This window comes from Apus apus, chromosome 1 (assembly GCF_020740795.1).
Source record: "Apus apus isolate bApuApu2 chromosome 1, bApuApu2.pri.cur, whole genome shotgun sequence".
NCBI classification, from domain to species: Eukaryota; Metazoa; Chordata; class Aves; order Apodiformes; family Apodidae; genus Apus; species Apus apus.
The window spans coordinates 44,946,240-44,969,587 of record NC_067282.1 but is presented as its reverse complement, the minus strand read 5'-3'; the positions used below and the strand labels follow the sequence as shown (position 1 = coordinate 44,969,587).

The window sequence follows — 23,348 nt, the reverse complement described above, 5'->3', positions numbered from 1 at the left end:
AATTTCTCAATATCTGTCTTGAAGCAAACACACCTTTTTATGATGTCTTTGCCACCTCACTTTGGATTTATATGCAGTCTCCATGGAGCCTGAGAAGCAAACGGATGTGAACAGTCTTGACCAACAGGTGAGATAAACAAAGAAGATGCCAAAGCAGGAAGACAACATTCCTCCTTGTACAAATATGCACACACTGAGCAGCAGAGGAGAGGGCAGAGCGGTGAAAGTTGTGATGGAGAGTAGCATCCGGTTATGGTCAAAACAGAATGAACAAAGGGAAATGAACAGGACTGAGAATGGGAAGGGTAATATTTTTATTTTGGGAAGGGAAGGGAAAGGGGTAATATTTTTATTTTAGGAGATTTCTTCAATACAATTGCTGTGTATTTTCTTTTTTTAAAAAATAGTAAAAGGAAGGGTAAACACCTACTATTCTGACCTGTGATCCCAAGGCAGTTTTCTTGTTTATCTACTGATAAATTAATGTAAAGAGGGTGCACACTGTAGTTAGCCAGTTCCAGCCAGGCTCCATTAAGAGCTCTAAGGGCTCCACACACTCTCTGGGTGACAGAAAGATGCTAAACAGCATTTGTCTTCTGTTGTCAATTTTCTTTCAGTGTGCTAACCACCCAGCATCTCCGTTCTTCTGTCAGCATGGTAGACACTCAGCTAATTAGCAACACATGGGCAGTGTCATTATATCAAATGAAAGTAATCATTGGGTTGATGAAATCTCATTTTTCATTTTTTTTACAAGGGGCTTGGGCAGTATTTGAGTGCCTGTCCTTCTCAGCTTGGATCCCAAACTGCTTTAGATGACAGACAGACACCCATTTCCTAGCAACAGCAATCTGAGCATTTTAAGGTGAATAAAATCAGGAAGCAAAGTAGCTTTCAACTAGGTGGTGAGGCTTAGAGGCTTAGTGAATTTAGATTCCTGTAGGATTAAGCAAGACTGGAAAGTGAGTGGCTTTTAGGAACCTAAGTCCCAGCATAAGCAGTTTTTTGCAGATTGGATCTCATTCAATATTTTTATCATCTGATATCTTAAACAAAACGATTCAACCACCTACAGCAGCAGCCTGATTTAATTGTTCTCCCACCTTCTGTATCTCCTTAACAATCTTCACCAGCTTTTGAGCTTAGAAACAGCTATGAAAATGCCTGAATAATTTTATACAGCTGCATTTAAACACCAAGGCTTGAGAGTCTGGGCCTAGAACACTCAGTGAGAATGTAACCAGTATTATTGTATTTATTTTCCCTTAATTGTGAACGAGTGATTACTTCAAAATCGTGTTTTGAATGGAATCATTGTGAAGCATTACTGCAGAACTAGACAACAGTATTCACCTTATTTGACACATTTTAGTGCTGTTGCAATAGCTGATAACACACAGGAGAGGGAGGGAGGGGATAAGGGGAAGAAAGACATGCCAGAGAATGAGCAGCAAGTGCTTGCACAAACCTTTCTTTCAGTTCAAGTATGTAAAGTGAGATAAATGGTCAAACTGCAGACATACTGTACACAGCAGGAGCCAAAAGCTGCTCCCCAGATTGGCAGCTCCAGAAGCCATCAGCACCGGATCCTCTCAGCAATTACCAGCTCGGAAATGTCCTTCCATTGATAGTGACAGACGTAAAGCAGCTGCATCTCAATAGCGAGAGAACAGAGAGAGGAAGAGCCAGACGGCAGGACACAAACAGCACCCAACAGTGGGACCAGCTGCAGCCTGCAGGTCACACTTCCATGTCAACAAAAAAATGTGATTTAATATTTGCCAAACACTGAAGTAATTCATCACAAGGTATAAGTGGATCTATAACATCTGAGATCGCCCGTTGAAGATTAACTGGACGTATCAAGTTTCCAGTACAGCAACCTAAATGGGAAACAAAATAGCCTGAACCTTATAGGCAGGGCACTTACTATTCTGCAGTAGCAGGGTTCCCATGCTGGTCAGCCTCAGCCATGTAGTTCAGGAAGCCCTCATGCCAGAATATTTGCATGCATGAAGGATGGTGCTAAAAAAGGACAGTATCAGCCTGTCAGAATTCAGCTGATGTGAGAGTCTGGTCAAAAGTACACAGCTGCCTTCATCTAATCCAGAGCCTGCATAGGACAAAATTGCTGTGAATCACAAACCAAGAGTGGAAGAGCTTGATTAGTGTTTAATCATAAACTGGCAACAAATGGTTCATTGCTGGAGGGTGCCTCTAACAGTATCTGCTTTCCCTCATGGACACCGAGCTTCTTGCCCAAAAGAGGTGGCACTTCCAGAGGGGTAGAGTCACAGCAAGATACCTGCGCTCACATGTTGTACCTGATTTGCACCACTTCCAAGTTTTTTCACCAGAACAAAGAAAAACCTTGAAAATACTCAGTAAGGAGGGAATTCCCACAAAAAACTTTATGGAGAGAAGGAATTATGACACATATCCCAAAGCGGAGATGAAAACAAAAAAGGCTGGAAATTGCTTGCAATTTTTGCTTTATTAGTTTTAACACATCTATCTCAATCTGTAATGTTTTAATTGTATCTAAAGGAGCTAGTAAAAATTAATTCAACCCAAAGAGTCATCCAGCAACGGTAATGACTGATATTTCTGTTCTCTAAACTTTGATCCTCTGTATCCCAGTTGGACTCCAGTACTCTTAGACATTGCTTCAGGTAGAGAGCAGTGCTCAAGTAGTGCCTGTGGAGCAAGACAGTTGTGGCAGTGACTGCAATACTGTCACTTGTATTTTCTCTTCTAAACTGCTATTTCCTGCTGCAGGCATGAAGAGGCAGTGAGTTAGTGAGTTATTTACATTTGTGTCATTATTATGCCATAACTAACCCATGGAGTGCTTCTACAATATAGTATTTCACAGGATTTCCCCAATAATTGCTTCAGGATCTACCCAGGACTGTTATGCAAAAGCTGTAAGTATGCCTCTAGAGAACTGAGTAATTATAAGAGGTTTTAAATAACACAATTAAGTGTTTAAAATAATAAAATATATCAAAGTCACAGAGTGATGAGAAAGTACAACAAGCAGCGTTGTCCCTCTTGCCCCAACGCTCTTCCTGGCAGTGTGCAGCACTCATTATGTGGGCTTTCCTAAAAAGCTTTGTGCACATCACAAAGGCCAGCATTCAATTCTCCTTTTTCTTTTCCTTTTTGGTGGGTACCACGGAAGCACACGTTTGGTGTTGCAGCTATGTGAGACTCAGGATTGTGCACAATCTCATTCACAGTAGCAGATGTTTTCTGCAGGCCCTGCTCTCCTTCAAGGCTGAGTGTCAATGATGTTTTGTACCGAGACCTGCCCCCTAAATACTCCCTTTCCATTTCTTTTCTCTGCCATATCTCTGCTATATCCCATAATCCTTACCATCCTTCTGCAAAGTTTCCTTTCCACCTGCTAGCCCTCATGCCTTCTACCCCAGCTCACAAGTTCTTCATTCCGTCTACCATTTCTGGAGCACTGCATCCATTTCCTGATTTTTTTTCTTCATAAAAGTTATATTTCTACTTGAACAGTCATGATGCAAATGTGATTTTAAAAGATTTTAAATTCTCCAAGGCATTGGAACTTTGTGATTAGAAGAAAAGTTTTTCACAGATGAATACCTCACAAGGTAGTGAATTCCACAGGTCATCATTCACAAGTCCAACTAACATGTAAAACTAACAAATAGTCCTACATGATCATTGTGGATCCCAGGGCCCCAGTTTATACTTCCATTTCCCTCCCATCATTCTCCCATGCCAGAAGCAACAGTATTTTTGCTTGAAGCACTAAAGATGCATGAATCAATGATTCTTCATGGGAACACTGATTAAATACAGCACTTACACACCGCAGTTATCAGTTCTCCTTTCAGACTGCAGGGTGGGGTTCATGTGCCCTACAGCAGGTAGGAACAGAAGGAGGAAAAACAAAAGTCAACATTTAAGCAGAACCTCTCATCTGACACTGTAATGCATTTTTTCCCTTGTTTCTTCAATAAATTTTAAAATTATCCATCTCTACTGAGTGCTGACAGTCTGAAAGTCTGGTGAAGCTTTTTCCTCTGTACCCATCCAGTTAGCCCTGCTGGAAAAGTATTGCCAGAGCAATTTGCTTAGAGTGAAGAGGGAGAAGGGCATGCCTGTTCTGGTTTTATTTTTAATTCTTTTAAATTTTTTTTAAATTTTTTTTCAGAGAGAGAGCTCTCTTATTTTTCCAGGAGCGGTACCAAGGCTTGTCAATACACATCTATCTGAAACTGAAACCCTAACAAGCAAAAATTGATGGAAATGCAGCCAGAAAAATTTCAAGTTCCCTTCTGATAAAATTTCATCTTTCAACAGCTTTTTTAAGAGTTAGTTTTGCACTGAAGTAAAGGAGAAGTGGTGAGGGACATACCCTGCTGTCTACCAAAAATCTTAACTAGCAGTCTGGTTAATATTAACTCCATTTCGTGTTAAATTGAAAGAAGCATGTTTTGTGTTTGTTTGGGTTTTTTTTTCTTGGAAGCCATCAATGTTGTCCTGCATCTCTGTACTACCCATTATACCCATTAACATCCTTTCAGGGTGATATAGCTGTCTAGCTGTATTTAACAGAAATCAGTTCAGTCACAGCACAAACTCTGCCCTAGAACTCAGATATATTAGTTACTAAGTGAAGGGATGAAGGAACAAGCCTGACAAGACATTTCCAAGTGTTGTCATCAGGACAAGGACTCAGCTCAGCATGATCCCAGCAAGAGAAACCACTGAGGAGAGAGAAAGCTCCCTGCATAACAGGCAAGGGTTTGCTACAGCCAAAGCTTTCAGCACGACAGACAGGAGCAGAGCAGGACTTTGTCCTGCCTGAAGGAGAAGTGAACTTCAGATCGTTAATAAAAGGAGGATGACTGACAACTGATGAAATCAATTTCCTTTATCACAGCTGGTGGTCTCACAATTAGCAAAGCTTATGGCATTTACGGGACTTAAATCTCTTCCTTTCTAGGTTTTGTAGGTTTGTTTAGGTATTACTTTACATTACTGTATTACTCCAGCATTTTTGGGGCTGAAATGACTTTTCAAGGCTGCACGCTGAGGTCTATGTCCTGAAAGCTGATCTGTGCAGTCAAACCAGAGAAGTTTGTGCACAGGTGAGGGGCTGCGCTGAGTAAGGGGGTCCCCAGGATGAGGGTGCTTGGGCTCCCAAGGCCACAGGGGATTGTGGAGGAAGAGAGAGCAGTTGAAAGAAGGGATTAACTCCTGAATTCACAAAGGCAGGAGGAGATTTTTAATTGACAAACAGAATGAAGAAGGAATTGATTTTAACATCCCTGACTTCTCAGAGTTCATGTCAGACTGCACAAAATCAGCAGCAGCTCTGAAAACGGTAAGAAGATCTGTTCTGGGGAAGCCGATACAAGTTTCAGGGTTGTCATTCCTGTTCAAGGTTCCCCATGCAAAGAAAAAAAACCCCAAGCTGATCTTGATTCGTCTTTTTTAGAAAGCCAAAAGATAAACAGAAGATGTGTCATCCTGATTAATACATGTATTTCAACAATTCGAAAGGATATGTAACAATATTTGTACTGTTTGCATTGGCAATGTGTACTCACAGCATTCAAATCACTTCAGAGGCATCCTGTGCTGTGCACGCATACCATAGAAGTCAGTGCACTTCCCCCCCCCCACCAAAACATGAAGGAGTTTCTAGTCAAAATAAGCACAACACACAAAAGATGTGAAGAGAAATTGCAAATACAGAGTTGAAATGTCCTTGTATGCAGTGAGGCAGCAGCTCAGCAGCAGGGGATATGCTGATCCAGTAGAAGCTTTTCCCAAGTCTCAATCCACTGAAGATGGGCAGCCAGGTCTTTTTCTCAAAACGAAACAACCTTCTTTCTTCCTTTTGAAAGATGGATTGGAAGGACTGTCACTTCTAAGCAATAATACAGTCTTTAAGGCTCAGTTCTGATTTATGGAAAGTGGAGGAGAGAAGGAGGAAAAGGAAAGGAAACTCCTCCACCTTGCCTTCAACATATTAATTTAATGCCACTAAAGTCTGGATAAATGGAGGGGCAGATGAGTCTATCTCTCTAGACAGGTAGTTTGGATGTGCCTGTGTTAGTTGATGCAGTGTCCAAATACCTGTGTTTTCTCATTAATCCACACCATAGCCTTTCTGTTTTCTGGTCCCCCCAAGAAAAAATGGGAATAAATACTTCCTTGCTCCACAGTGTGCTAGGACAGAAGGAGCACTGACCCCATATTGAGGGAATCCTCCTTCTGTCCTGCAAACATTATTTTAGCAAAAAGTGCACGACTGTTACTAATCTTAAAGTGCCAAAACGTGTGTACACATACATTTAGCAGTAAACTCAGCATGCATTGCCCTTTGAAAAGGACTGATCCTTCACTGGTTTGAGTTTTTAAAACTTTCTCAAAAAACAATGATTTACCCTTCATCACCACCACCCCCGGACTCTCACCCAGAGTCTCTGCCGTTTGCCTAACTGATCAAAAGTGTTGTGTTATGATTACCATAGCGACTACAATCCAACAGCTGCCTTGACATTTCATCTTCTACTGCTTTTAAAATGCTTCCTTTTTGCCAAGGAAAACCTTTCTCAATAATTTACTTTTTTTTGCTACTCACTGTTCACTCCACTTACAAGATAAACATTTAGAAAAAAAACATCAGTGGAAACTGCCTTGGTTCTAACCACATATTTTTGTAATCACTTTTATTCTCCTCTCAAGCCATTTTAAAGGTTTCTGAGGCTGTACACTAAAAAGTTTATGCTTTATTTTGCAGATAAACTGATGATTGTGCACTACTGTGCAGGGCCAGTGGCCAGGAACCACCTCCAGCCCCCAGGTGCAAGGGTAGCTGCCCAGCCCTACCCAGCCCTCTTTTGGGGAGACACAAACACTTTCCTCACCCTCGTAGCCACTCAAATCTAGCCATCTTGTAATTTCCCCACTTTGCTGCTCACTCTCCCACCAATGCTTTTAACTCTCACCTCTTTCAGTCACACACACTTCCCATGGAGCTTTAAGACTGGCTCCACTTCTGTCTTTTGAGGAGGTAGGGAGATAAGGCAGCAGAAAATATGACTGAACATTCCTTTTTGCTCCTGTTCTAGAAGAAGGAAGGTTGTACACAGTGAAGTACCTGTCGGGTGTGGAAGCCCCCAGGCATGGTTTTGGGATGCCAAGGAAGGTGCAGCAGTGGAAGGCCACAGTTAACCACTGGTGACACTGCCATAGGGTCTAGCACCTGAAGTTGCTACATTTCATGTAGAGACAGGGATAAGAAACCACCATACAGATTTTAAGTATATACAGATGAGCTCTGCTAACTGTTAAATCATTTCATTTCTACTCAGTTCACAAAAAAACCAAGCAATTTTGAATTAGCTAAGCTGGTCAATCCCTTTATTTTCCAAAAGGAGGGAATGGCATAGCTTTCCTTTGAGCAGCCTGGAGATGTGAGAAAATACCTTCTCTGCAACCTTTCAAAGTGCATGTCCCCAAGAAACTTTCCCATCCTAGCCTGCATTCGAGCATGTCTGGTGCCAGGAAGGTGTGAGCTGGAGACAAGCTAGGACATGGAGCTGTTCACAGGACATGCTGGAAATGGATTGATTCAAAACCCCAATAGTTTGGATCATCTGCAACTTGGCCAAGGTGGGAGACCCAGGATGTGTGGATTTTGACAATGGTAAGAATAAGTTTAAAACTCAGAGCTGTTTGGGCTGTAAAGGTTTGGAGTTTAAAATGAATAAATGGTTGAGGATGAAAATAAGGGTTTGAAAGCTTCAAACCACTTTTGTAGCAATTTTTCTTTAATTATCAGATATGATGTCAAATTAAAATTTACAACCCTTATCTGAAGAGCAGATATGTTTAACATGAGGAAGGAGGAAAACACCTTTAGAAGCAGTCAGCTTCCTGTCTTATGCCTTTGAAATCTAGCTGATGGCTCACAGAACAGATCTCAAATAGGTATGTATATAATCCTCACAGCTAAAAGTTGTCTATTTTAAAAGACAAGTGTTTGCTCACATGAGGAACATTTTACTCAAGCATTTAGTCTTTGTGATCCATATGGATTTCATCAGCTTGTTTGCCAGGAATTTAGGAAAAACAAACTTTATTCATGTTCCTTAGAGAAATGAATTCAGTTCACGGTCTGCACAAAAAGAAATACAGCTTGGGAACCAAAAAGCCTAGGACATTCCTGGAACTGGAAGGTCAGAGAGCCAAAATAATTGATCCACTTAATATGTGAAACGACTGACTTGCAATGGCATCTTCATCAGCACTGGAAGTACACAGTTTCAGCTTTGAAAGTGATTTTATGTCACATCCCATAAAGGGCTCCCAAACACGAAGTCCTTTCACAAGGTCCCCTGAAACCAGGCAATCCTGTTGCTCTGAGAATAGCATTCGACTCCAAATCCTAGGTTCCATCTTCTTCTCTTCCTTTAGCCTGAGAACCCATGAAATCCTCTTTTCTGGATGGTTCCTCAGTTATTACAGAGGTTGTATTGCATACATTTTCCGCATTGAGCAGGGGATGGAAAATGGGAACCGCTCTCCAAGCATAGACCCAAACCCCATCTTCTCAGTCCTCTCCCTGGTCTCTTGGTCACTGCACAAGTACCATGCCCCTTCTCTCATGATCTCCTCTAGGTCTGCTTCTGCTGTTTTCAGGTAGGAATGAACAAGCTTCAGGAGAAGACTGCAGGCTCCTCTCACCTCCCTGACCTCGCTCTGGAGCACCGAATAAAAACATTTTCTGAAGATATGGTAGAAATCACCAAGTTTCCCTGGCACCTGGGTTTTCTACTTCCCAGGCTGGAACTATCTGGGAAAGGTTACCCCCTTGTACATTTGAATAAATGTGAAATCTAAGAGCTCACCACTGTGATGATATAAGAGGAAGGCTAACAAATGCTAGAGGAAAGAGTCCCTAAAAGAGCATAAGGGAACTGCCAAGATCAATCAGTGCATGAGTTAATTTCCTGTCTGTCTGTCCCTTCATGACACAGACCTACCCTGGGAGGTACAAATGGCTTGCTCTTCCAAACATGGGCACCCACTGCTCCCTAAAATGTGTTTTAGATGCCTGTGTTCTATTCTGAAACTCCTGGTCTGTGTCTTTGAAGAATTTACTCCCTCCACCCTTTTTTTTTTTTTTTTTTTTTAGTTCATTACATTTTCTGTCTTGCAATATTTCTAGACATAAAAAAATGAAGATTTGTCTTATTTGACATTACATGTTTAGATGAGGGAAAAAACAACTTCACATTTTCAACTGTTTCAGAGCTCCAGCTTAAGGATGAGGTGTAAAATCCAATAAAAGCACCTGTACCTGGAGGCTACCAGAGTCCTAATGCCTACACTTCTGGAAGCTAGTTAGATGAAAGGAGACCTACCCCAAATTACTCTGCACCATACCTTGGTACATCAGTTTGTGTATGAAGAATTTAGTTGCATAGCCCTAGGTTTGATTTTCCAAGGATGATGAAAACCTGTGGACATCTACATAATTTATCAGTATTTTGGTTTATGTTTCAGAAAGAACAGGAGGTTTCTGGAAGACATGTTAACATACACTGCTACTGCAAGCAGAGGCTTTTTTTCTCCAATGACACTTACTTTAAAAGTACAGTCTAATGCAGGAAATATATACTCTGATTCATTCTTAAAGCAAATAACTATGCAGATTAATCTCTATACTGCCCAAATTTAACTAGCCAGGCCTAAAACTAATGCATTGCAAATCTTTACAGTTGTGGCATTGTAATATGGCATCTCATCAGCTTTTAAAGGAAGCTGTATTATTGCTCGGTGAGAGGTTTGTTACATTGCATTAATGTTTCATTAGAATCCTTTCAGTGAGTCAAATGGCATTACTCACTTATACAGCAACCTTGGCAAGCCTCATAAAATATTTTTAATACTTAAGAACTAAGACACAGAGCCAGACGGTGATCTGATGCTTAAAACGGGACCAGGTACTTTATCTCAGAATTGCACACAGGAAAAAATGAAAATAAAAATAATAGAGAAAAAGAAAAGACAGCAATTTTGTCATTAGGTTCTTAAGCTTAAAGACACCTATTTTTGGTAAATGTTTCTATGTTCCCCCACATCCTGACCAGAGCAGAGTAATTTAGCCTTTTCTTCACATGTGTGAAAAATAACTCATGAAACCACAATTATTCTTCAAAAGATGCTGAGAAAAAATGTCCATAGCTGATCTGTTCTTAGAAAATGAACCTGACATTTTGTAAGGGTGTTTGTGGAACCTGCACAGCCTGGTGCTGGCAGCAAGTGAGGGACTGTCCCCTTCTGTCCTCAGCTGGAAAGGCCCCAACTGTGTTTCCTCCGTCCCTTTCTCTGTCTGAGCAGTGCAAAGGGACCAAATCACATGAACAAATCCATGGTTACCCCTGTTTAGCATTCAGATGAGGAGACTTGCCTTGTCTTTCTCACGGCAACAGCCACCCTCAAACACATTCAACTCCTTGCCTGTCCATCTCTCAACGAGTCTTCAGGTGGCTCTTGGATACACACTAAGAAAGTGAAAAATTCTGCACGTCATGGGTTAATTCTTATGGCGATGATGACTGTTGCTGTTTACTTTTTAAACAAATGCCTGATATACACAGCAACTGACTGAGTGCACAGCCAAAAAGAGACCACAGGAAATCTTTTTGACAGCCAGGAAGGCAGAATTGTTAACATGGGGCTGCATTACAGTAAAAAATAAAAAAGAAAAAGAAGAAAAAAATAGGTTGTGAGACTTCAAGGGAAAAAAAAGTTAATGCTACAGAAAAAAAAACCCACAAATGACTGTTTTCTAAGAAGAGACATCTATTAATAGCACAGGGCATAAATAACTCTTTCCATTTTATCTGAGGGATTATTGTGGCTTTTCACCCCAGGTATTTTTTTCAACGGAAGTAAAGAAGACTCTGTAATAGCAAGCAAATAAACCAGCCTAATATAAAATTCTCAGCAGAGATAAGCAAGCACACTAGGTTTTTTATTGCTATATTTTTATATTTTGTTTCAGTTCTCCTTTGATCTGTGTTAACACAGGCATTAAACTGACAGCTTAGGGTCACAATTCGTACTGTGATATTGAAACCCAGTCATGTATAAGGGAGGATCAAACCCTTCATTTAAAACGAGTTACAAGTTTCGGTTAATGCAGTTCTATGGGGTCTAGATCCATCCACACAGCGAAAAATGTTTACAAGCTTTTTCAAAATAATGAGTAGATAGAGAAGTTGTGCATACTCCTGATTTTTAAGGTATAAACATCTGCAGCAGACAGTGGGGTTGATTCTCCTTCCAGTTACGGTGGTGTAACAAGAGTTGCTTCACAGACGGCAAAGGAATTTCAGCAGTAAATGAAAAAAGAATAAGGCTCATTGTGCTTTTAATTTTGTTTCAAGTAGGCAAGAGGGGAGAAAATTGATTTTGGTCCCAGTCTTTTTTTTTTTTTTTTCTCATACATGTCACTGATGCATTTTCAACCCTTGGAGAATTGGTGAATGTGGGAATACAGGCTCTAATACAAAACACTTGGCCTGTTTTCAGTTCCTAACACATACTCCAGAGTTCATGTTATGGTTATCAGAAAGAATCTATGAAAAATGAAGCTGCACACAACTGCAGACCATCAGCGTGGCTTAACCCCGTCAGGAGGGGATGAAGCAGGAAGTGCTTTGTGACACTGACTGGCAGAAATACAAACTGATGAAGAAAACACGCGGCAGGAAAGAGGGTCTTAGACGGTGAGTTAGAACTGAGGACATTAACTACGACTATACTCTGCCAGGGCCAAGATCAGAGGAGCCTCACATACTTGTTAAAGGTTTCATCAAAAGGATTAGTTCCAGCAGCTTTTTTTAACCTTTCCTACAACACAATTTACCCAAAGGTGGCTGAGGGCAACAGGGGCTGCCCTGTGAGATAACATTTTTAATTGTACAAATGCCATTCTTGATGTCATAATCCCAAGGTTAATGCGCTTGCAGGTCCTGAACAGATGTGCTGCAGGCTGCCCATCATACAGAGAAGTGGCCAGGCAGTCAGCTACAATGGCCACATTTCAGTGACAAATTCAGCAACTCCTGTGGGTTTTTTCCTACATTTCACCCACATATTTTTACACCCTACTAAAAATTCTTAACCTCTAAGTAAAGAAAATAAAAATAAAACTTAATTCAAACAATGCATTACCAAGGACCAAGAGCCAAATACAGCCTCTGTCCCAGGGACAGATCTGTGACAGGACAAGGCACTGTGTGAATGAAGGAAAGGAAAAGAGGAAGCACTCAGAAAACATCTGGACACCACCATGCCTAATCTTAGACCTTGTACTGATTAATAAGAAATATGTTTTAAAAACATATTTTTTCTGTTAAATTCAAATGCACTTGCTGGGTTTCAGGAAAGATCATATTTTCCATATGGGGAGAACTTGTCCATGGGTTTGCAGATGACGTACTCTATTCTTCCTTAAGAAAAAAGCATTTCTTAGAGAGATGTTCACACCACACAGTTCAAAGAGTAAAGTTTTATTCACTTTTAAACAGAGCAAGCTATTTGTTCCATGTGCTAAACTGTTGCCTCTACTACCCGTTCCCAAGCAGGGAAGCATGTCTCATTGATGTGACTCAAGCAGACAAGGGTTGCAGTTCAGTTAAGCAAATCTGGGCAAGTTTTATGCAGGGGCCAGCTTGAATATTTCCACTCCACGCTTCCAAAATCTGCAGTGTGGGACAGGGTAGTTCAGAGGTGCTCACATGGGGGTGGGAACGAGTGAAAAGCAGTGGGCGAGGACATGGGGAATCGCAACAGAAGTTTTAAGAAAAGGCAAAGACATTTGGGGGGTTAGATTGTAGGCTGAGCATCACTAAGAGGTGCCTCAAGTTGGGTCACTCTCATCTAGGCCTCAGAAAGGCTGGAGAAAATCAACTGGTCCTATTCATGTTTAATATGTCATCTGCACTGCCTACAAAAGAGGACTTGCTCTTCTCAGGTGCAGCAATTGTGACCCGGCATCTTCTGCCCTCAGGCCTTGTCTATCAAGGGTAAATCCATGCACCACAAAACTGAAGGGTATCTTACCATGGATCTACATTTTTCTGGTAATGGTGACAATCTTGTATTGCACATCTGGGGGAGGAGTTAAGAGATCACAGGGCTGATGCTTTGATTATTAAGGACATGGTTCAAATTTTGGACTTCTAGGTTATTCAGTCCTCTCCTGAAGAATTTCAGTTCATGTAGTCACCTGTCAGACCTCATAGTCTTAGGCCATGCCTAAACTTCAGTAGCGTGATATTCATACAGTTTATCCCTGCTAGAAGTACATTGCACAGAATACTTTTCATTCAAGGATGACTACAGACTCATTAGGGCTGTAGTTGCCACCCAAATCCTCCCCTGAACTGCCCTTCATCACTACACCTTGCAGCATTTGGCAAGGCAAATCTTGCATTTGCAGAGGATATGTAAAAGGCAGGTTACTCTTCCTAAATACTGGATGAGAATAAGGATGGGAAGAATCATGCAAGGAAAGGAATACTTAGCATGGCGAAGCCAAGTTAGTCAGCAAGACAACTGATGGAATTGGGAGGGGAAGGGGTTATTTAAAACAGGAACTGGGGAAAAGCTAACAGGTGCTGGGGAGCACTCAGGTCAGATAAAGACATCTGCTAGAGACGTCAAGAGTACAAAGGTAACTCTGTGTCTGGGGGCAGAGGGTAGGATAAAAATGACAACTGAACAGGAAATGGGAAAGACTGGGACTGTAGAGGTACATCCCAGCAAAGAAACAGGGTGTCAGATGGCAGAGTAAAATACAAACAGACACACAAAAACTGTGAATACAGACACTTGTGAGGAGCCTGGTTAAAAAAAAAAAAAAAAAAAAGTGAGTAAAAAGAAAAAAATAAACAGGTGCACTAGAATGGCTGGCACAGAGGGAGAATGATAACATAAAAGCATTTCTGAAACACCATGGAGTGGTAAATATTAAGGAAGAAATGTGCTGCCATTAGACTTTATAAGTGAATGGGAAGTCTTTGAGAGACTCTAGCTCCTAGACACTACAGGCTTGTCTCAAAATTGTTAGTTGACCTACACACTGCATTACATAGGAGAGCTGATGGGACATTCATAATGATCCTATAAAATATAACAGATGGACAGATTGGCTTGCACAGATGAAGCAACTTATACCAGCAGTTCTGTGAGATTTTAAGTCAATGAAAGCTGATCTTTTTCCTTTAATGAATGTGTGGCTACATTTAGTTAGCTTATGGTAAAGCATATTGCAACATATGCATTCATTCATTTAAAGAAGTGAGTGAAAAAAGAGTTAAAAAATAAACTGCCAGAGCATTTATGCAATATACTTTTGATTAACACAAAGAACACTGAGCCCTTTCAGTTAATTGTGTGTTTGATCATCAATATCCTGTCTCTTGCAAGTAAATACTCCCACGCAAGGAATTCAAATAAGGTACTTCTGAGTATAGAAGCTTTCAACTCCTTTTAGTTTATTTATCTAGGTTGTTACACATGTTGGTGATCATCTTTCTCATAACAGGACTTAAAAACAATCAGCTTGATGAGCTTTAATAAAAGGTAATAAACAGAGCTGACAATGAGAATTGAAAGTAAACACTAAGGACCAGTAACTTTGTATATAACTTTGTATAACACAGTAGGATTTATTAAACAACTCTCTCAGTAAAAACACTTAGATTTTTCTTCCAAAAACATCTATACCTAGAACAGGTGAATTCACACTCTGCCTCCAAATTAATTGGTTTTATGCAAGGTGAGCACTGCTTTGCTCCTGGCTTTTCTGCAAAGAAGCATTTGTGAGATAAGGGTGATGCACTTACATCGTCTGTGGCAAAAGTTCCATTTGTGGTAGTAGTACAGGACAAGGTGCCCACACCAAACACTACTGAGGTGTCCCAGACATCTCAGCCCAGAAGCAGGGGTACCTCCTTTCTGCAGGTGATTCTGTTTTTCCATTGCCTACATAGGCAAAGCAACTGTGCTCTTAAACTTGGATATTTCTTGAGATTTCAGGTGCACTTAGTCTTCAGGTTTTGAGCCTCTCAGGTTTTGAGTCTTTGGGGTTAAAAGTGAGATCTAGAAAACCTATGAGGTCTATCCCTCATATAGTTAGAATTGGCATTGCAGGGTATGTAGTAATGATCACGTCATGTAGGGAGACACAATGAAGTGAGTCACTTCCACAAGGCTGTCATAGGCCCACCTAGTGGACCTGTTATTTGGGAACTGGAAGTTCTCTCATCCTTACAGCTTGGATTTCATGTCAGGCAGCACAAGTGTTATCTGGAAAGGACTCAAAAGGTGATGCTGGGCTAAGTTCCATGCAGCCATACAAAGCAGCTACCAGGACACAGCCCTTGCTGAATTACCTCACTGCTTTTGTATGTCTCTAAGGCAAAATTTGGTTTTTCAAATTCTCTGTTTAGGTGCCATGTCACCTTGGAAGCACCCAGCTCATCATTTCTATAGTAAACTGCCTTTGCTACATAAATACCTTTCTCCTGGGCACGTTCGCAAGTTAAGTTTTGATGGTGTCAAGTAAGCTGGCACCTAATTCACATCTAAATATAGACAATTCACAGACTACATACACTTCTGCCTGCAAAGGCCAGTCTGGAAGCTGATTTGTGCCATACTCTTCTATATGTCTATAAACAAAGTAGGCACCTATATCTGAACTGCATGAACTTGCACCTCCTCATGTGGAATTCATGATCAAGAACCCTTTCTTGAAAGCTGGCTGTTTAAACCAGCCATTTCTCACAAGTGCAGTCAAAAGAGGAAAGAAAATCCTTGTATGCCTGATGTTGCCAAAGCACATGTTAACCGTGTCTCCCATCTTCTGCTGGTCTTTATGAGAACAGATGCACGAAGGTAACCAGCTCCAGGAGTTGTTTCCCCAGTTAGCAGTAGACACTTCTTTGCAGACTCAAAATAAGTGTTGCACTTTCAGAAGACACACCTAAACCACACTATCTCATAAGTATTTCCTGATAGCCAGCTAGGTTTTTCCACTCTGTACCAACTTCTGTGTATCTGCTTTCTGGCACTTTCTCTCCTGGTGGTTTGATTTCACTACTCACAAAAACACGGGTTCCTCTAATCCAACCGCAGCAGTCTGAAAAATGAAGGTATAATCTAAAATAGCCCTCTAGGCTCCCTCTACAGTAAGTGGAGAGGAACTGGTGTTTCCAGACAGTGCCACATCCCTTACCACAACAGTTTCATTTAAGATGTCAGGTGGAATCCACACCTAAAAGGAACTTCTAAAACAAGCAAGGTAAAATGAAATTGAGAAATATGGTACCAGTTAGACAAGCTTACCAGTTTCTACTTGATAACACTGAGAGGTTTTTGAAGGCTTTACCTAAATCCACAACACCAAGTGGGTGTAAATCTGAGTGTGTTATCTTCTGACTCAAAGCTAAATAAGGCTTTCCAGTCCTAAATTATGAATTTTAGAAATGGCAAAAGCTTGTGTAACTCAGAACAAAGCATTGAAGAAGTCTGAAGACAAGATAAACATACAGCCCCTGTCCAGATCCCAAACAAGGCAGGCAACAACTGCAGATAGTTATAGGGGATTCAGTGGCGGGAATACACAAACGTACACAGCAAGACACAACATTACACCATTGCTGCTTCCTCATGCTGCCTGCTACCTCCTGGAATTTCTTACCAATATTTAGCTATTTCACATTCATTATGAAAGCTGCTTTACCAAGTTGGCCAATTCATGTCAGATTTGGCAACCTGGTTTCCAGGTTTGTGTCATGTAACTCATTAAGTCAAAAAACTTTTCAGCAGGCCTTGTTTTGTAATGCAGTGCCCATTCATATCCATGTTATAATCTCTGTATTCACACATTCTTAGAATGAGGCAATTTTTTCCCCCACAACCAGAGTCATCAGTTCAGCCATTCCCCAATGTCATGTAAGCTAGTCTCCTGCTTTGAATTCCTGCTCACTGCAGGCGCAGTAGAGGGAAGACACCAGTGCCCAGAGGTCAGCGTTTAGGAAGCTCTTTCTCTAACTTTGGAGCAGGTCCATCTTTCTTCAACTGATCTTCTTTCTTTATAAACTAGAGCAAATTTTGTTTAACCTCTTATTGACAAACATCTAGAGGAAGTTCTCCATGGCCTCCTAGTCTAGTTTAGCACCTTTATGTCAGAAAATACTTTTTGCCAAAATGTCCTTCACTCCAGTTTAATTAAATTATTGCTTCTCCCTTTTTATACCTGAAAAGCAGTTGATTCCTCTCCATTTGGAGGTTAAATTTAAAAGCTGTCATCAGTATCCCCCCTTCCATTGCATCTTATGTTATGCTGGCAGTCAGCAAATAGCTTTGGTAAATGCAAACTGTCACAGGTTTTAAAGGTAGAAGCACCATCCAGCTTTTATGAACACCCATGAGTGGCTTTGTGCTGTGGGATGTTTTGACAAACTGTTGCAAGTGTCTTTGTATTAACCTAAATATTCTCTGGGTACCTTGACTTTCATCTAGGAACCTTTGCTTGTTCGTGGTACGATTGAACTTGTCTAAACATAAGTATCCGACATGTAGTCAGCTAGGCTAAGCATACTGCTTGAGTTACCCCTGAATGAAGGGAGAGAAGAATCCCTGGAGAGAGAGAAGAATGCCTGTGTCAGGCCATTCCTTTTGAATGGGATGAATCGGTCACCCCTGACCACAGAGGAACCTTAAAGGATGAGTTTAACTTGGAGCTAGAGAGACTTAACCCTAGCAACCAACTCTGGGATCACGAACTGTGTTTTTACGTGTCCACTTCACTGAAAAAAAAATGCAGCTTTCAAGTGCGGACTTTTCAGGAGGCGAGATAAGAAGGATTTTACAACTTTTAAATCAGTGTCCTGTGTGGTGCTCTAGGTTAGCAGAAATACAGGCCAATCCCACACAAAGTGTGTTGGGACCCCATCCTGTTAAGGAATGTTTATGCACAACCTTACAAGCAGCACTTGTGTGCAGTAGCACTGGTGGGAATTCATGTGACCTGCACGGAAAGAAGAAATTCACCACCTGGAATTATATACAAAACTTAGACAAAAACTCAGGCTTAAAAAGCCAGAAGACAAACCTATTAATTGGGTGTGGCCTAGTGGAGGCCATAAGGTTAGAAAATACTCTGCCATGCTGGTATATGGCCTGCTATTTTTAATCTAAATAAAATATTGTAGCAATTGTATTGTAGCAAAAAAAAAAAATTGTAGCAAAGCTCCCTCAAAGTCCAGGAGGATGGTGGTAGGTAGAAAATTTTCCCTGTTGATATTCAGATACACTTCCTGGCACTGCACCCTGCAATTTAATTTACTGTGAAACTGTGCCTTAAAGTATCAGTCCATCCCTGAATAAAATTACAGGATTACACCGAGAGTTTCTTTGGTCTTTTTTTTTTTTTTCTTTCTTTTTTCTTCTCGGTATTGAATGCAGAGAGGAAAAGGCAGGCAGATGCATGTCATAAATAAACCCAAAGTGAACAAAGAACAGATCTGCTGAGGAACTTGCTGTCTCAGTACTTGGAGCACAAAGAAATGAAGCAAGCACGGCCCTTCATAGAGGAAGTCCTTCACTTCCTCAAGACGTTCGAACATGCCAAGAAAGCAAAACAATTTCACAAGGCCAAAGTATACGGCATATCCCATGAAAGTAGTGCATGCTCTGTTGCAAATCCAGAGTCAACAGAGCTTTCCTTTAATATAGGCATAGCACAGTTAAAGCTAATACTAATAAATTAGACTAAAGTCTAATACTGATAAGGTTGTTGTCACTTAAGAATTATTTTAGAAAGTGTTTAGAAAGTTTCTTCTTTGCAGTATTAAAGCAGAGATTAGAAAAAGTTGTCTGTGTCTCTCCTTTTTTCTCCCTTATCTAATTCAATGAATTATAACATAGATGGACCTTAACATGTTTCAGACCTGGGGGGGAATCACAGCATGGCCAGAAGGAAAACTCACAAGCATTTTAAAGCAGTCTGCTTTAAAAACCCTGATCCGGGTCAACTCCTGTACAGTAAAAAACCCAGGAAACAGCAGGAAAAAATATGCAGAACCCACCATACATTGTAACGAAAGGCTGGTAGGATCTGCTCTATTTACTCTGCATTGAAGGCAATTGTTTTATATTTCCCTTTCAGCAAGTCCCCTGCACAAAGGTGGGTGCAGCAGGAGGGCCATGGAGCAGAGCCAGGCACCCCCTGTTGGGTGGGCTGCAGCCGCTCGGCACAGGGGCAGCAGCGGGGGGACAGGGAGACGACAGGTGGGGCTGGAGGGAGTTGGGGGGAAGGAACCACTCCCAGCAGCACAGCTCTGGCCACAAATATTTACTGATAAGCCCTGTTGGAGTGATGATGGTCTAGGGACATATAAGCAAGGAAGACTCTGAAAGGAGAATTCATAGCTTTTATTAGTCCTAACCAATGTCACCGGGGAAAAAAAGAAATACAAGATTTCATGACCTTCCACTATATCTGGAAGTTGTATATTTTTTCAGCTCTATCAGTGTGTCTAATGAAAGACATTACCTCTCCCTGCAGCTCTTGGTTCACATATATTCCCAGATCAGCATTTTTAGCTGTTAAATTTTTAATCCAGTCTTCCAGAAAGCTGAAGGGAAAATAAAAATTAGGAAGCCACCAACCACAAGCCAGAGGGAGATGTGAATAAATAAATAGACTGGAAAGCTGTTATAACTCTAAGAGTCATATGCTCCTTGGCAGTTGCATTTTTGGACTCAGGCATATACCTGTTTTGACAGCTCTCAGTATTGGCACGTGCTGAGGAAGAGGAAAGGGAGGAAGGAGGCAGCTTATCTGTGGTGATGTCACAGCAATTGCAACAGACTGGGATGCCGACAGAGCTGGATCCCTCTTCCAACTGCAATGGAAGATGGCCAGGAAGGACAGTAAGGATGTAGGATGGCTGGTCCACAGCAGTCCTGACTTGTCAAGGTGTGAGGCTGGCCCCAGAACTACAGGCAGCATCTACCCTTGCACCATATGTGGGGCTCTGTTCTTTTTTTCACTAGAGTCACACTCAGGCTTGTCATCACCTCTCATCTTTGATCTGTTTTTTCTCTCACCTTCTCTCTGCATCTGTTTCTGTGCTGCTCTGCGCTTTCCTGCCCCTTTGCACCACCAGCAGCCCCTGCCCAGCTTGGATTTTGTCCCTTGTCTCCTTCTGGGAATGTCCGGCCCTGAGCCTTGTTAGTTCCCACTCTGCACTGCTGATGACACAAGAGCTACTGGGCCCATCCAGTGCTCCTATCCACCAGCATGTCAGCAAACTCTCTCCAAGACACCGCTGTTGTTACCAGGGGCTGGCTCTCCTGACTCATCTGCAGGGGATGGCTCCTCTGAGCCCCTGCTCCAGCTCCTGCTCACCCCTCCACCTGCCTGTACATCAGCAGCAGCGGGAGGTGGGAGGCTGCAAACAGCTAAGGCAGACCCGTGGACTAAAAACGTGTTAGACCATGGGTATCTACTTCCAAGAGCCCGTTTTTTTCCCTACACAACCTGAATTTTCTCACAGGTGAAGGATATGTGAATGGAGAGTAGTGTTCTGTGGCTGGGAGAAAGAGAAATGGGGGACTACAGAGAGCAGTTCATCCCTCTTAGCACAGGATCAACACAAGAGGCAGGAACACACCCCAGTTTTGTAACATGCCCAAGGAGAAACTCAGGAACAGTAGCTTTCTGAAAAATCACATATCACTATGTGTCAACTTTTTTCCCTTTTTCAAACTCCTGTATCATCTTTTTTCCCTACACACGTCTTCTTATGTGTTGTCCCAGCTGAAATGACAGTATTTGCCCTAAAAATGTCACAGAGGAAAGCCACAAATACTGTCTGTTCTCAGAGCATGTTTTTATTTCTTCCAGTAGAATGTGAATTTTTATCTGCAATTAGCTTCCGAAGGGTTAACTTAAGATGATTGCAAAAAAATAAAAATAATAAAACCTTACAGCTCCTGAGATAGTATCAGCCCATTAAACATAGGTAAGAATATGAGAGGGAAAGAGAAGTGAACAGATATTATATATGTAAGGAAAATTAAAACTCAGGATGTTGGGCGTGGGGGGAATGTGCTTTGAAGTACAAAAGATCCATTGTTAATGTGGGACAAAACCTCCCCAGTATGGGACAGAGATAAAAAGGAGGGAGTTTCTAACAGATCAAGGTCAACCAAGATATATGAATAACATAAATGCTATTAATCTCGTACAGCATGAATCAGAGAATTGCAGCAGGGTATAGCTGTGTGGCAGAGTTCATGGCATGAGTGTTTTATGCCACTTTGTATTAGATAATGAGCGTATTCATCACAGACTCCTACACATCATCCAAACTGGCAGAGAAGGAGCTTTAAGGAGCTTGAGAGAACAAATCAAAGAGCTGGATCTAAAGCTCAGAAAGGTAATAGGGATGTTCAAATACTGCCCCAACTTTAGATATTTGCAGGCATCCATACAATCTGACTCTGCAGGATATAGCGTGAGAAAGCAGCTCTTAGTTGGACAGCTTGCTGCTTATTATTTATGATGCTGCCTCTGTCATAACAGCCAATTTTACCAACTAGAAAAGATGTAGAGCAATACAGGAAAAGACTGCACCAGATAAAGTCTGTCTTTCTTGACCCCTTTTTTTTTTTAATTCTCATGGCTGCAAATTTAGAGACACAAAGAGAATCAATTTTCACCTGGGAGGGCTGAAACTAAACATCATTGGGAAGCAAGAGACTGAGCCATACTGGAGTCAGGAAGTACATAGCCAGATGTAATTCTGATTTCACATGTTGCGTTTCCACACTTTTAGTATCCTGAAATTCCAGAGACACATGTTCCACAGGAGAAGCTTAAGGGATAATTTATCTTGGGGAGGAAGGAAATGAAAATGTATACACGTGTGTGTATAATTTTGACAACAATCTCCAACCAGATTGTTTGCAGTGGTTTGCACTTCCATTTATTTATTCCAAACAAACATTTTAACTAAATGACATGGATCTATGTAGCATGGTTTTCCGGTTTGTTATGCTTTTCAGATTTTTTGAAAGAAAGCTGAAATACAGTTGGGACCAAATTAAAATTCCAAAACCGACTAATTCCTTCTCCCTGAGGTTAGCAGGGTTTTCTCAGCATGAACCTAGACTTGCATTCAATTCTACATTTCGGTGCCATGTAATCAATGGAAAAGGGCAAGCCCCATAATGGGGCAGCTCTCCACAATGAGAACATCCAAACATAAAAAAGGAGAGATTTTGAAAGAGGGGCTGGTTGGTTGTAATGCAGTAGCATCTAGAGGCTACGTTGCATTTGGAACTATTCTGCAATGCTCTCTATATGCATATACATCCATCCATAAATACATACTTTGTGTGTGTACATATACACCAAGCACGCATGCATATGTGCATTATACATACACATACATACAAAATATATATTATAAACTGCTTCTCTACCTGATCTTTAGGAGATACACTCTTTGAGCTTAGTGAAGGGAAGTTGGAGCAGGGGAGGGGGTCATAAAAAGAGAAGGAATGGCTGAAATAGTTCAAGGTAAAGAACCCCTCAGCAAACATCTGAGGATTGTTCAAAGGCAACGCCAGTATGATGAGCATGATAAATACTGTCACTCCTTCAGCTATCTTACAAAAGGGTCTTGAGCAGGACAGGAGGAGTAATGGGAGATCAAAGGAAAAGCAGCAGATTTGTTTGAAAACTGCTAGCACAATCATTGATTTGTGTCAGGAAAATAAGGCAAAAGTACAGACCAAGATTCAGACCACCAAATTCTCCTTGTGGTAACCTATATCCAAGTAGCCAAAGGACCTTGGAAGTCTATACTGGCCAGCAGCACCTAAGCCTGAGGATCCTACAGTCCTCCAGCATCTCCCTGGTGAGCCTGGGAGTTTCCAGAGCTCCTTGTCTTGAGCACACTCCTCTCTGGGAAGAGGCCTCCATATTACACACAGGCTCTGCAAGCTCCTGCTTTATGTCCTGCAGACCTTATCTACACCACTGAATATATCATGTCTGGGGTGGCTAAGCACTCTCCTTTTAAAACAGGCACTTGCTGCATCCAGGGTCCCTTCTGGGAATTGCTCCGGTGCCAGACATGGATGAAGTCTCTGGAGAAGACATTAAAGTCTTCACATACAAGTTTATCTAGAGAGCCCATGGTGCAGAGAAATATGTGGTCACTGGACCAACCTGTGCCAGGGCCTGCTAT

The 23,348-nt window shown here is 41.4% G+C and overlaps 1 protein-coding gene across 1 annotated transcript in view; it reads right to left on the bottom strand.

Annotated features, from left to right (window-relative positions):
• Positions 1–3,850: 3,850 nt before the first annotated feature.
• NDFIP2 (Nedd4 family interacting protein 2) overlaps positions 3,851–23,348 on the bottom strand; it is an 81,123-nt gene continuing 61,625 nt past the window's right edge. The window contains exon 9 of the mRNA XM_051608420.1: positions 3,851–3,896. The gene's annotated coding sequence lies outside the window, so the exon portion shown is untranslated. The remainder of the gene's footprint in view (positions 3,897–23,348) is intronic.